Genomic DNA, 11089 nt, shown 5'->3' with positions numbered 1-11089 from the left:
TCACAAGTGGCATGAATGTGCTATGCGTCGTTTGGAAGTGGGAAAGAGAGCATATTATGCATTTGAGAACATCTGTAATGCGGGAAACATCACGTGTTGGGTTCTCAAGAAGTATCTTTTTGATGCATTGGTGACATCGGTTCTTCTTTATGGAGTTGAAGTGTGGGGCGGGAGCATCTCAATGTCTACTTGGAAAGAGTTTGAGAATGTCCAAAAGTGTTTTCTTACAAACTTTCTCCAAGTTAAGACACAAACACCATATATGCTCCTACTTCTTGAGTCGGGATCTCTTCCAATTGAGGTTATGGGCATGGAAAGGGTTGTGGAGTACATGATAAAGATGCGTCAAAACCCCTCACATCGACTTCCTACAATTGCATGGGAAGCAAGCAAAAAAGTTCAAAAGACGCATAAAAGCAAGATCTTGAGCACGGGATGGATGCAAGACATAAAGAAGTGGTTTGGGAGATGGGATGCATTACACTTGCTACATGATGCTTCAATTGACTCTCAAGTGAATGAAGCTTTTCTACAACGCCAATGTATTACGGCTTGGGAGAAATCCGGTGGGTCACGCTTCATACATTACACCACCTATATTGCCCCCAACTACAAAACCATGTTCTTCGATGAGAGAGGAAACCGTACTCACACTTACATGCTTGAGCCTATTCCCTTGTCCGCGATACGCACTATCGCAGCAATTCGGCTTAGCTCCCATTTCCTTCGATGCGAGATAGGGCGTTGGGGCAATGGAGATAAGTCAAATCGATTGTGCACATTATGCTCACTGCAAGTTCGAGAGTCTGAGTACCACACACTACTAGAGTGCTCAGATTTTGATCACATCCGAACTTGCTTCTCTCACATGTTCAGCCATAACTTAGACCTACACACTTTCCTCTCCCAGCCAAAGTGTGGGCTCTCCATTGCGACTCTCATCACTACAATTTTGGAGCATCGAGAGTCGCTCATCAGCCATACACATACTACATCACATGTAACTTTGGTCCCATAGGTCATATTTGACCTCTGAGGATGATAATAAAATCTCTCTCTCTCTCTCTCTCTCTCTCTCTCTCTCTCTCTCTCTCTCTCTCTCTCTCTCTCTCTCTCTCTCTCTCTCTCTCTGTTCCCCCCCTCCAAGCTTTCCATAGCTACAGCAGGTACGAAAGCTTTCCATAGCTGCAACACATATAAAAGCTTTACATAGTTGCTCACGATCTAAACACACACTCTCTTTCTCCATGCTTTCCCATTTTCATCTACACCTCCAGTGTCCTCTCTCCCCAAGGTCTCCATGGCTGCAGCACTTGTGGAGACTTTACCAAGCACCTCTTTTACCTTTTCTTCTACCACTTCATAGCCCATCATCTACAAATCTATCCATGGATATGGTTGCAGCACATATGGAAGCTTTCCATAACTGGAACACATATAGAAGCTATCCATAGCTGCTCACAATCTAAAATCTCTCTCTCTCTCTCTCTCTCTCTCTCTCTCTCTCTCTCTCTCTCTCTCTCTCTCTCTCTCTCTCTCTCTCTCTCTCTCTACGTACTTTCCTATTTTCATCTACACCTCCACTGTCCTCTCTCCCCAAGATCTCCATGGATGCAACACTTGTGGAGACTTTACCAAGCACCTCTTCTAGCCTTTCTTCTATTGCTTCCTAGCCCATCATTTACAAGCTATCCATGGCTATGGCTGCAGCATTGGGGTAAACTTCTCTAGCCCTCTTTTACCCTTTCAGGTACACCTTTTTAGCTAATCATCTCCAAGCTTCCCATGGCTGGAGCACCTACAAAAACTCTATCAACCACCTCTTGTCTCCTTGCCATGGCTACAGTATTGCACTCCAAGGTTCTCCATTGAAGGTTTAATCTTGTGTATCGACCTCTCTCTAAAAACATTTACTTCTTCCTCCATCTCTAGCTCATTCAAAACCACCATCAAGACCTCTTATTGTAGCGTCTTCCTCTCTATAGTAGCAAACTACTCACAAAAAGCCAAAGGATGAGGTAGAAATGGTTGTCTTGTACAACACCAAAGATTCTAATGGGGAGTGGGTGCCTCAAGTGTTTTGCAAAGGCGCTTGGGTCTTCATGCAACCTGCAGCCATCCGGACTTATCGTGTTTGAGATTGTGACAACTTGGATCAACATTGTTTTGGGTTCAAAGACCATAGGATCAATGGGATGGTGGTTTCTATTTAGTATGTGTATTCAATGCCTAATATGCATTTGGGTCACACTAATCCAAGACTTTTTCCACCTAACTGTAAGTTGCTTCCCTTTGTTGTTGCAATAGACATATGCATTGAGTTGACCTGTGTGTTCAAGTATGCTAGTATGTTTATTTTGGGCCATTTGATGTCTATGTAGATATACTTCCATCAAACTTGGTGAGAAACAACAATTAAGAAGTCTCTCTGGAAACTTTCAAAATTTTCATGTTGACATTGGTGCCATGATGCTTCCCAGTGTGCAACCATTGATGCTACTGCAAAGCAAAATCTTCTTCTACACACACACACACACACACACACACACAATAGTGCCCACCTCTGAGCATTGTTATGGTAAGATCAACGGAATTGACATGCAATCACTTCTTAGCATGGAGTGGCTACAACCTAATGTTTGTCATCCATGTTATCCATAAAGGAGAAGATGGTTTTTGACATTCTTTCCTTGTTAAAGTTTGAGAAGGCTTTTAGGTTTGTAGGTCTAAGTCGATGTTGTTTCATGCATGATTTTGTGTATTTATTTAAGGCCCTGCCATCAATGTCACACCCACTATATTTATATGCAAGAATATGTCTTTTGAAGCATTACAACCCTTGTTAGGAGAGAATTAGGGGTTTACAGAGGGTATGCATCAGGGAGATAGATATTGATACAAGCTAGGGGCTTTAGGTGTTGGGATACAATACTTAAAAGTTTGCACAATTTTGTATATACGCTTCCACCTGGAGTTGTGGATGTGTAAGACAAGGAAATGGGTACCTTACAAAGCCTTGAAGGGAATCTTGTGAAATTTGACTTTCATATTACAATACCAAATGATGTCTCTGAAACTGTGCAAGTTAGTGATCGCACAAGCTAGGGGCTTTCGATACGATACTTAAAAGTTTTCACGACTTTTGTATACACGCTTTTACTACGAGCGATGGATGTATAAGACTCGGAAATGGATACCTCTACAAAGACTTGAAGGTAGCCTTGTGACATTTGACATTCATATTACAATGCCAAATGATGTCTCTAAAAGTATGCAAGTTAGTGATCGCAGTCGTTGACACAGTTGCCTTGGTCACTTCAAATATTGTCGTTGCAGAGCATGCAATTTTCATGGAGGAGGAGTTCATGGAAACCCAAGCCAAGCTTGTGGAAAATCAGCAACCTCTTCATGTTGAGTCAATTGACTCTTATACCCCAAAAATTGTTGATGAGGAGATTATCCCTCAACCTTTACCACACACCAACTATGGACGACTTCCTTGTGTTATTGGCCATCCCAATGTATTTTCCTAACACGAAATTTTGTAGGATCTTTTGGACATGGAGGTGTAGGCAACTCGCAAGGCAGGAGAGAGCAATGTTTTTGGCCCAAAAGCAGCACTTGCAAACTACATTGGCAAACTACCCATGGGTGACATCTGCATTATCCACAAGGACTTCTCCCTTGATGGAAATTTTTCTTGTGGGTCTTGAAGGCTGTCAATAAGCTCTTGTGCTTGTCTACTATACCTCAGACTATGCAAGTAGTTTTTCTTGTAAACAAATTTCTTGCAATGGCCAATTTTGGCATAGGTTTTTGTGGCAAGGTCTTAGCCCGTGTAGCTATCAATCAAGCCTTAGGACTGGAAGACCCACAAGCCATAGCAGCCTCAGTCCTAACTTCCATTTTACCTAATGAAGAAGTTTCACAGTGCCTCCTAACAAAAAACCTGTAATGAGCCCCTTTTGTAATTTCATATAACAATATAATATCAATTCCACGTGTACTTTCCTATCTTGACTTACAATTTGGTGTAAGTACATTTCAGCGAAATTTAGTTTTTTAGTTCTGAATGGGCAAATTGATTGTGAGTTTTATTAGCTGCCTTGAATCTTTATTTGATATAGAGACATGGTGTTCATTAGATCAATTTAAAAGCTATGATTGTGCAAGTGCTTTGTGGGTCAATCTCCATCTATTGTGACGATATCGAGTGTCCCAACTTTCCACACGGAGGGGTCAGTGTACAGGCACGTAATTGTCACAAGATGTTTCATTAGCTTTCAAATGGTATTCTTAATGCTAATGTTGTGTTGGGGTTGTCCCAAAAATTGCAAAAAATCCCTATCCACAAGGCACCAATTTTGGGGAAAACAAGTGCACTTGTTTTGCCCAAAATTGATGTCTTGTGGACAATGTTTTTTAACAGTGTTTGGGGCAAAACAAGCATATCTGGTGCCTTCCAGATGCCAATCAAAGGAATTTTTTTTGTCTCTCAGTCTTACAGGTACAAAAGGTTGGGAAGGCACTAGTAGCAAAAAAACTATGAGTGATTACTTTGTTGGGTCTTATTTGCTGTTGAGGCTAAAAAAATTTGAAATTTATGATTACAAAAATTTGAGAACTTTGGTGAGCACGAAAGATGGGAAGCCTTTGACAAAGGGTTTTAGGTGTATCCATAACCTAGCGCTGCCAAGAGAGCCTCCCCTTTGTCGTAGGTGGAGGTAGGTGTAGTTGCCAAAACAGGAAGTTTTTGGCTTACTTCCAAACCCTAGAGTTTTTGGATAGCTCTAGCTAACCTTGGGTTTAGGTTTACCCAGTAACCTCATGAGAGTGTGGTTTCAAAACAATCTGGGGATTTTTGTAATCTGTGAGGGAAGGTCTTACCATCGACATCATCATAATCATCGAGGCAGTGTCTAATCCCATGGTACATTATTCAATTTTCCTTTGTGACACTTGCAAGCATGTGGGATTTGCCAAATTTTGTTGGGCATATACATCATGTAAATACAAGATGCGGCTTGGGCTTGTGTGAACAATGCCTTAAAGTCAAAACATGCATTTAAGATTTAATGAAACTTTGACAAATCAAAAAGAAGAAAAGTCACAGACGATGTGCTCAAATCATTGAGGCCACAACTGTGTGTGTGGGTGTATGCGTGTCCACCCGTGGCCATGACACCTCCCCTGAGCCTTTGTTTCACGGCTTCTACAACGGTGGTCTCTACTATCATGGAAACTGCAGCACCACATTTTGTGCTTCTGCTTGCTCCTTAGCTCTTCACAGCTAGGTATGCACAAGCTCCAAAGCTCACAAACATCATCATTGACATAAGGCAGTCAACGCCTCTCTGTGTGTGCCATCTATGTGTGTGGCTGCAAGAAGTGTTGCACCACCTTGCTGAAGCGCCTCCCTTTGAACACGTTCCTTATATTGGTTCGTGAGCACTCCTTTGTGTGCTCTCTTGCCTCTGTTCCGTGTTTGTCGGCTGCTCTAGTCTCTGTCTGCTCCACGTCCTTCCAGCCACGGCGACGTTGCTCCGGCTCCACCCTCTCATCCTTCACACCTTTTCCATTTTGGTCTACAGCATGGCCTTGAAGACTGTAGAGCAACTAATCAGCACAGCACAATGTGCTCTAATCTTAGATCCATCAACACACTCTAATGAAATGTATGCATAGATTTCCTCCATAGCCTCAGGTGCCCAAGTTTTAAGAAACACAGGGAGCCGACCAAGAAGAGGATATGGATGTCTTCAGTGATGACAATGAAATTGTCTTCGCTCACCTAAGGAGGCAACACTATCATCAAAAAAATTGGCTTCAAGCAACACATGGGCAGCATGTAAACCAGTCACCGATCTTTAGCATGTCTCTCTTGCAAGGAGACATATACCTCACGACGTGCCAGGACCTACCGAGTGTTACGATGAAGCTGATCTACAAGAATTCCCTAAACTACCATAAGCTCCGATACCAGTTGTTTGCTGAGCACGTGCAAAAGCAAACGGAGTTGCACACAGACATGGCGAGGAGAGATGAGAGCACACAAGACAGGAGAGGATAGGAGAGGAGAAGACACGGGAGCTGTACAAATGAAAAAGAGAGTTCTCATTAGGTTTACCTGAGTCTTATAAAGCTATTTACAAGGTCTTCATACACATGTGTCCGCCCAAGTTAGGCTGACCTCAACATTTGCCACTTGAAATACACACAAATTATATGTTTTGTCCTTGGTGGTGTAGCCTTCTCCACTACTAGGGCCAAAACAGATAATATGTGTGTATTTCAACTGGCAAATAAGTCCCAACAAAGTAATCACTGAATTTTTTTGCTACTAGTGCCTTCCCAACCTTTTCTACTTGTGGGAGACTGAAAGACAACCAAAATGCCTTTGATTGACATCTAGAAGGCACAAGATATGCTTGTTTTGGCCCAAACACTATTAAAAACCCTTGTCCACAAGACATCAATTTTGGCCAAACAGATATTGTGTGTGCATTTCAAAATGAAGGTTTTGTAGCACTAGACAACAAAATACTCATCCACAACTCCCCGTCTCCCCCTCCGTGTTCAATGGCATGGTGTGCAAGAACCACCTGAAAATGTACAATAGACTTATAAAACATTATTGAACACAAATTAAATACAAAGAGCTTAAATGACATAAGAAGCGACACATTCCAAAATGAGTAAGCATCATTTCATTTCCAAATTGAAGTCATTACATATCCATTGCAAAAAGGTCTTGTTGTACATATTACTAGCTACAAGTTTGCTCGTATCTGATGGGCTAGTGCCAAATCTTTTTGTATTATAGTTACATGCTTGGCATGGCTGGCACACAAGTTAGCATACTCAAATAAACCCACCTAGTATGCCTCTATGTCTTCTTGAGTCCTTTGAGGCCGATGGGCTACATGCGTAACTCAGTGTAGTAGCTTTGCCCAATCTCCCGGCATGTCCACGCAAAAGGAGCCCTTCGGATGAGAAGTTCCACACACTTTTAATAATGTCGATTATCAGCAAAGGCTCTACTAAAATGGCTCACTCTGCAAGGTTGCCTATGTGGTGTTGCTTGCCCATCTTGCTGTAAAACTTTGTTTTGTGGCAGCGCTTGGAGAGGCTGTATCCTCTAAGACAAAATTTTCGTTGCTAGACTCGTATACTTGAGGTGTTAACAATAAAAAAATATGACACTCATCCTCTCTAGCCTTCATTGTTTCACAATTTGATATGCGTCAAGCTTGAAAACAAACACCAACTTAGTTCCAAGCACTGCAAGAGAAGAAAGGCAAAAAGTGAAGGTCATACAACAACAATGAAAGAAAATATCACATGATTCTTTCCTCACCATTAGAAGGTAGTGCATAAAAGACAACCATTGCTTGTTGAAGCCTCTTCAAATGAGCAAAATATTTTTTGACATAGAGTAAGGAAAACCCTTGTCAATATTATCAGCACGATTCCTTGCATTGGTAGCTTTCTTAGCACTTTGTGGAGATTGTACAAAGATAGATGAGGACAGTGTCTCCTCGGTGTGCAAATAGTGACCTACACATGAGAAAACGTCTTCATTGGAGGCCCCTCTAGCAAGTTTCACCTTGCATGGCACTTGGAATACATTCTCAATAACTCCTCGTTCCCTCAAAGCGTTTTTGAAGAGGCCATGTAGTGCAGTGTAACCCTTTGTAGTTATTCCAACTTCATCACATTCCTTTTGCAAATCAACATCACTCACGATATTAGAAAACTTATGCATCACCTCCTTGGGTACAGCAAAATAGATATGTTTTCCTTTTGGTGTCAGTGCAGTAGTGCTATGACATATGACTTCTTAAGGAAACTAGTAAGAAAATGAATGGGATCCTCTAATCTTTGGCTACCACATGTCTCTTGGATGGAATTATTGCAATAAGAATAAAAAACAAAACAATCACCACAGAAGCGACTTCATACATGTAGAAAATGTGATAGGGTATTCAAAAATGCAACTTGTAGCTATAACTCTTCTCATCCAAGAACCACCTTTGGGAGCAAGGTCTCTATGGATGAGAAGATCCTCTTATGGTCCCTTGCACCTAAAGGTGTCTCTTTCAAACTCAATATGGTACCCTCAAGCTTTGCAATCTTGCCGTCCTTCTCTTCCACATGTTGCAAAAGAGTTTGTGCTTCTTTCTACACATGAATGATCCTCTACTGGAGACTAGAATTGTTATGAATGATAACTTGGCATTGATGCATCCACCATTGCACACTATGAGCTCTGATAGTGGGCAACGGCTTGTAGTAGCCAAGGAGACTTGGCTCCCCTCTACCTACATATTGCAAGAAGGTAGGGAGACTATTGAATGTTGGATACACATTAACCAAAGGGTCATTGGGATAAAGGCATCCATCCACCCAAAGGTCCTCATTCATATGACCTGAACTGCGGCATTTCTGTGTTGTATATAAGTCATAACGCTTGGAGGGTGCAAGCTCTTTTGACAACCAGATATGTACGCGTTTTGTTTTTTACTGTCACGATCGTGCTGTGGAAGGGAGATTTGTATTGTCATTTGTATATATATCATGGAGAGATGGGGTTGTATAGAATAGAATGAAGGAGGTAGAGAGGGGCCAAGGCAGATATTATGGGTTGCAAAGACCCTTGTGTGCTATCAGCTCCAATAGACACAACAATCTCTTGCAGTATCCAAGTAGACTGCTCTCCCCTCTATCTACATATTATAAGAATGAAGCAATTCTATTGAATGTTGAATACACATTGATGGCTGGATCATTAGGGTAGAGGCAACCATGTAGCCAAAGGTCCACATTGGTGTGACCTGCACCACGGCATCGTTGTGCAATTTGCAAGTATTGACGCTTTGACGGTGCAAAGTTCTTTGGCAGCCAAACATGTAGAGAAATGGTTTCCGAACTTGACGATCTTGCTGTGGATGGGAGGTTTGTAATGTCGCCTAGCTCCATGGCAAGGGGGATAAAGTTGTCCTCAAGCAATAGTGGAGAGTTGCAGCAGAGCCATGGAGGGGAGAGGTGAGCTATGGAGTGAAGAGCTATGGGATGGAGAGCTACGGAGTGGATAGGAGAGATATGGAGTGGAGAGATACAAGAGAGCTATGGAGTGGACAGCTATGGGATGGAGAGCTACAGGAGAGCTATAGAGTGGAGAAGAGGGTACGAAGTGGAGATCTGCAAGAGAGCTACGAAGTGGAGAGGAGAGATTTGGGATGGAGAGTTGTAGGAGAGGTATGGAGTGGAGAGCTATGGGAGGAGAGTTGCAACAAAGCTACGGAGTGGACCTGCAACAAGGAGAGGGAAGGAGGAAGAGTGTGTGTTGAAAAGTAGGAGAGAGAAGAGAGAGAGAGAGAGAGAGAGAGGAGTGAGAGGGGAGTGATTTTGGAGGGGAATCAAAAAAGGTGGGAATTTTGATATTTAGCAGGTCTAGCAGCAGTGAGATTTTGAGAGAGAAAATTGATTTTTGGGTATACATATAGGTTGGCAAGAAGTTTTGAGTAAAAGTGAGGTTCTTTTGTTTTTTTTTGTTGAAAAAAGTGCTTTTTTGGCGTGAGGCAATGGATGCCCTTGATGATGTAACAAAAAAGGGGGGAGGATAGTCATTGTCATAGGACCACCACTCTTTTGGGTAGAGTGAGAATGTACCTATCCTCCCTCCCTAGCCTCTATTTCAACCGACAAAAAGTATATGACAGCCTAAAAAAATCCTATGAGAATACCCTCATTCAATGGCCTTGTCTCCTAAATCACACACATTTTCAGTCTTAATCCCTTAAAATTAGGGATCCTTACAAGGCCCTTTTGGACCGGGGTTCATATTTTTCCTAATCATTGTTAATCAAGTGATAGTGATTAATTTAATTTATAACAAAAGTGTAGACCATGTGCACATTACTGCAAAATAAAGCTTGAGGAAACTAACATAGATACTATCGTCTCATAAAATTAGGACACACTTCACTCTATCATGCTCATGCCTCGTCAGAAAATGTCATCCATGTTTAGCTTCTCATCTCTGACTATGCTTGTTTTACGTGGAGCTGCATACATTACTTTAGGATGAAGCAGACCCTTTGTTGTTTCATGTTTATCTACATAGCTAACTAATGTTCCATCTTTTCATATCTTTTTTTTATAAAAACATTCGTATAATCTTCTTTAATTTTTATTAAGGGAGAGGGAAACACCAAAAAAAAAAGAAATTCACTAAAATTTAAATGTTTAAGCCAAAATTTGAATGTTAAGACACTAAAGCCAATTTCGAGAATTAACACGATAATTTTCATGGCAATAATAGAGACAACTGTCGCAGTAATGAGTGCAAAAATAAGTGCAGTATTATTTGAAATGAACCTGTCCCCCCTCGCAGCCCTTGTCTCTCTTCCCTCCCCAACTGATTTTGGATTCTCTCTCTACAAAACGCGGTAAACGACCGTGGTAAACAATTAAAGATTTTCATATAGTACATGTAAAGGCCACCCTCACTAGCGTTATATGAATATAAATATAAATTAATGTATCTAGTAATCCCTGTAGGTTTGGATTGTCATTAAAATTTAAATATGCACAACAAATCTCTCTCTCTCTCTCTCTCTCTCTCTCTCTCTCTCTCTCTCTCTCTCTCTCAGCTCATGCAAACCCTTTTCATCTCAAACCAAATGTGACGCTCTCGCCAAAGGCTTCATCTATTGCCACGTGTAAAGGCCAGCCTCACTGCCGTCACATGAATATAGATAGATATTAGTATGGTCGGTCGCCTTCAATGGCCTCTCTCTCTTTATCTCTCCCTCTTTATCGCGTGCACACTAGGGGCTTCTTTCAGTTTTGACGTTTAACCTTCATGTCGTAGATTTTGACACGTGTAAAAGGTTCCCCTTTCCACCATATTATGTTAGTTTAGATTATCGCGTGCACATGAGCTTCTTTCAGTTTTGAAGTTTAACCTTCATGTAGCAAATTTTGACAAGTGTAAAGGGTTCCCCCTTCAGCCATATTATGTTAGTTTAGATAGATATGAATTTAAATTAATGTATCAAATTCAAATGTGTGAGTTAAGGTTGGT

This window comes from Adiantum capillus-veneris, chromosome 27 (genome assembly GCF_014529385.1).
Source record: "Adiantum capillus-veneris isolate H3 chromosome 27, ASM1452938v2, whole genome shotgun sequence".
Taxonomy (NCBI): domain Eukaryota; kingdom Viridiplantae; phylum Streptophyta; class Polypodiopsida; order Polypodiales; family Pteridaceae; genus Adiantum; species Adiantum capillus-veneris.
The sequence above is the reverse complement of the archived record's forward strand: the minus strand, read 5'-3'. Positions refer to the sequence as shown.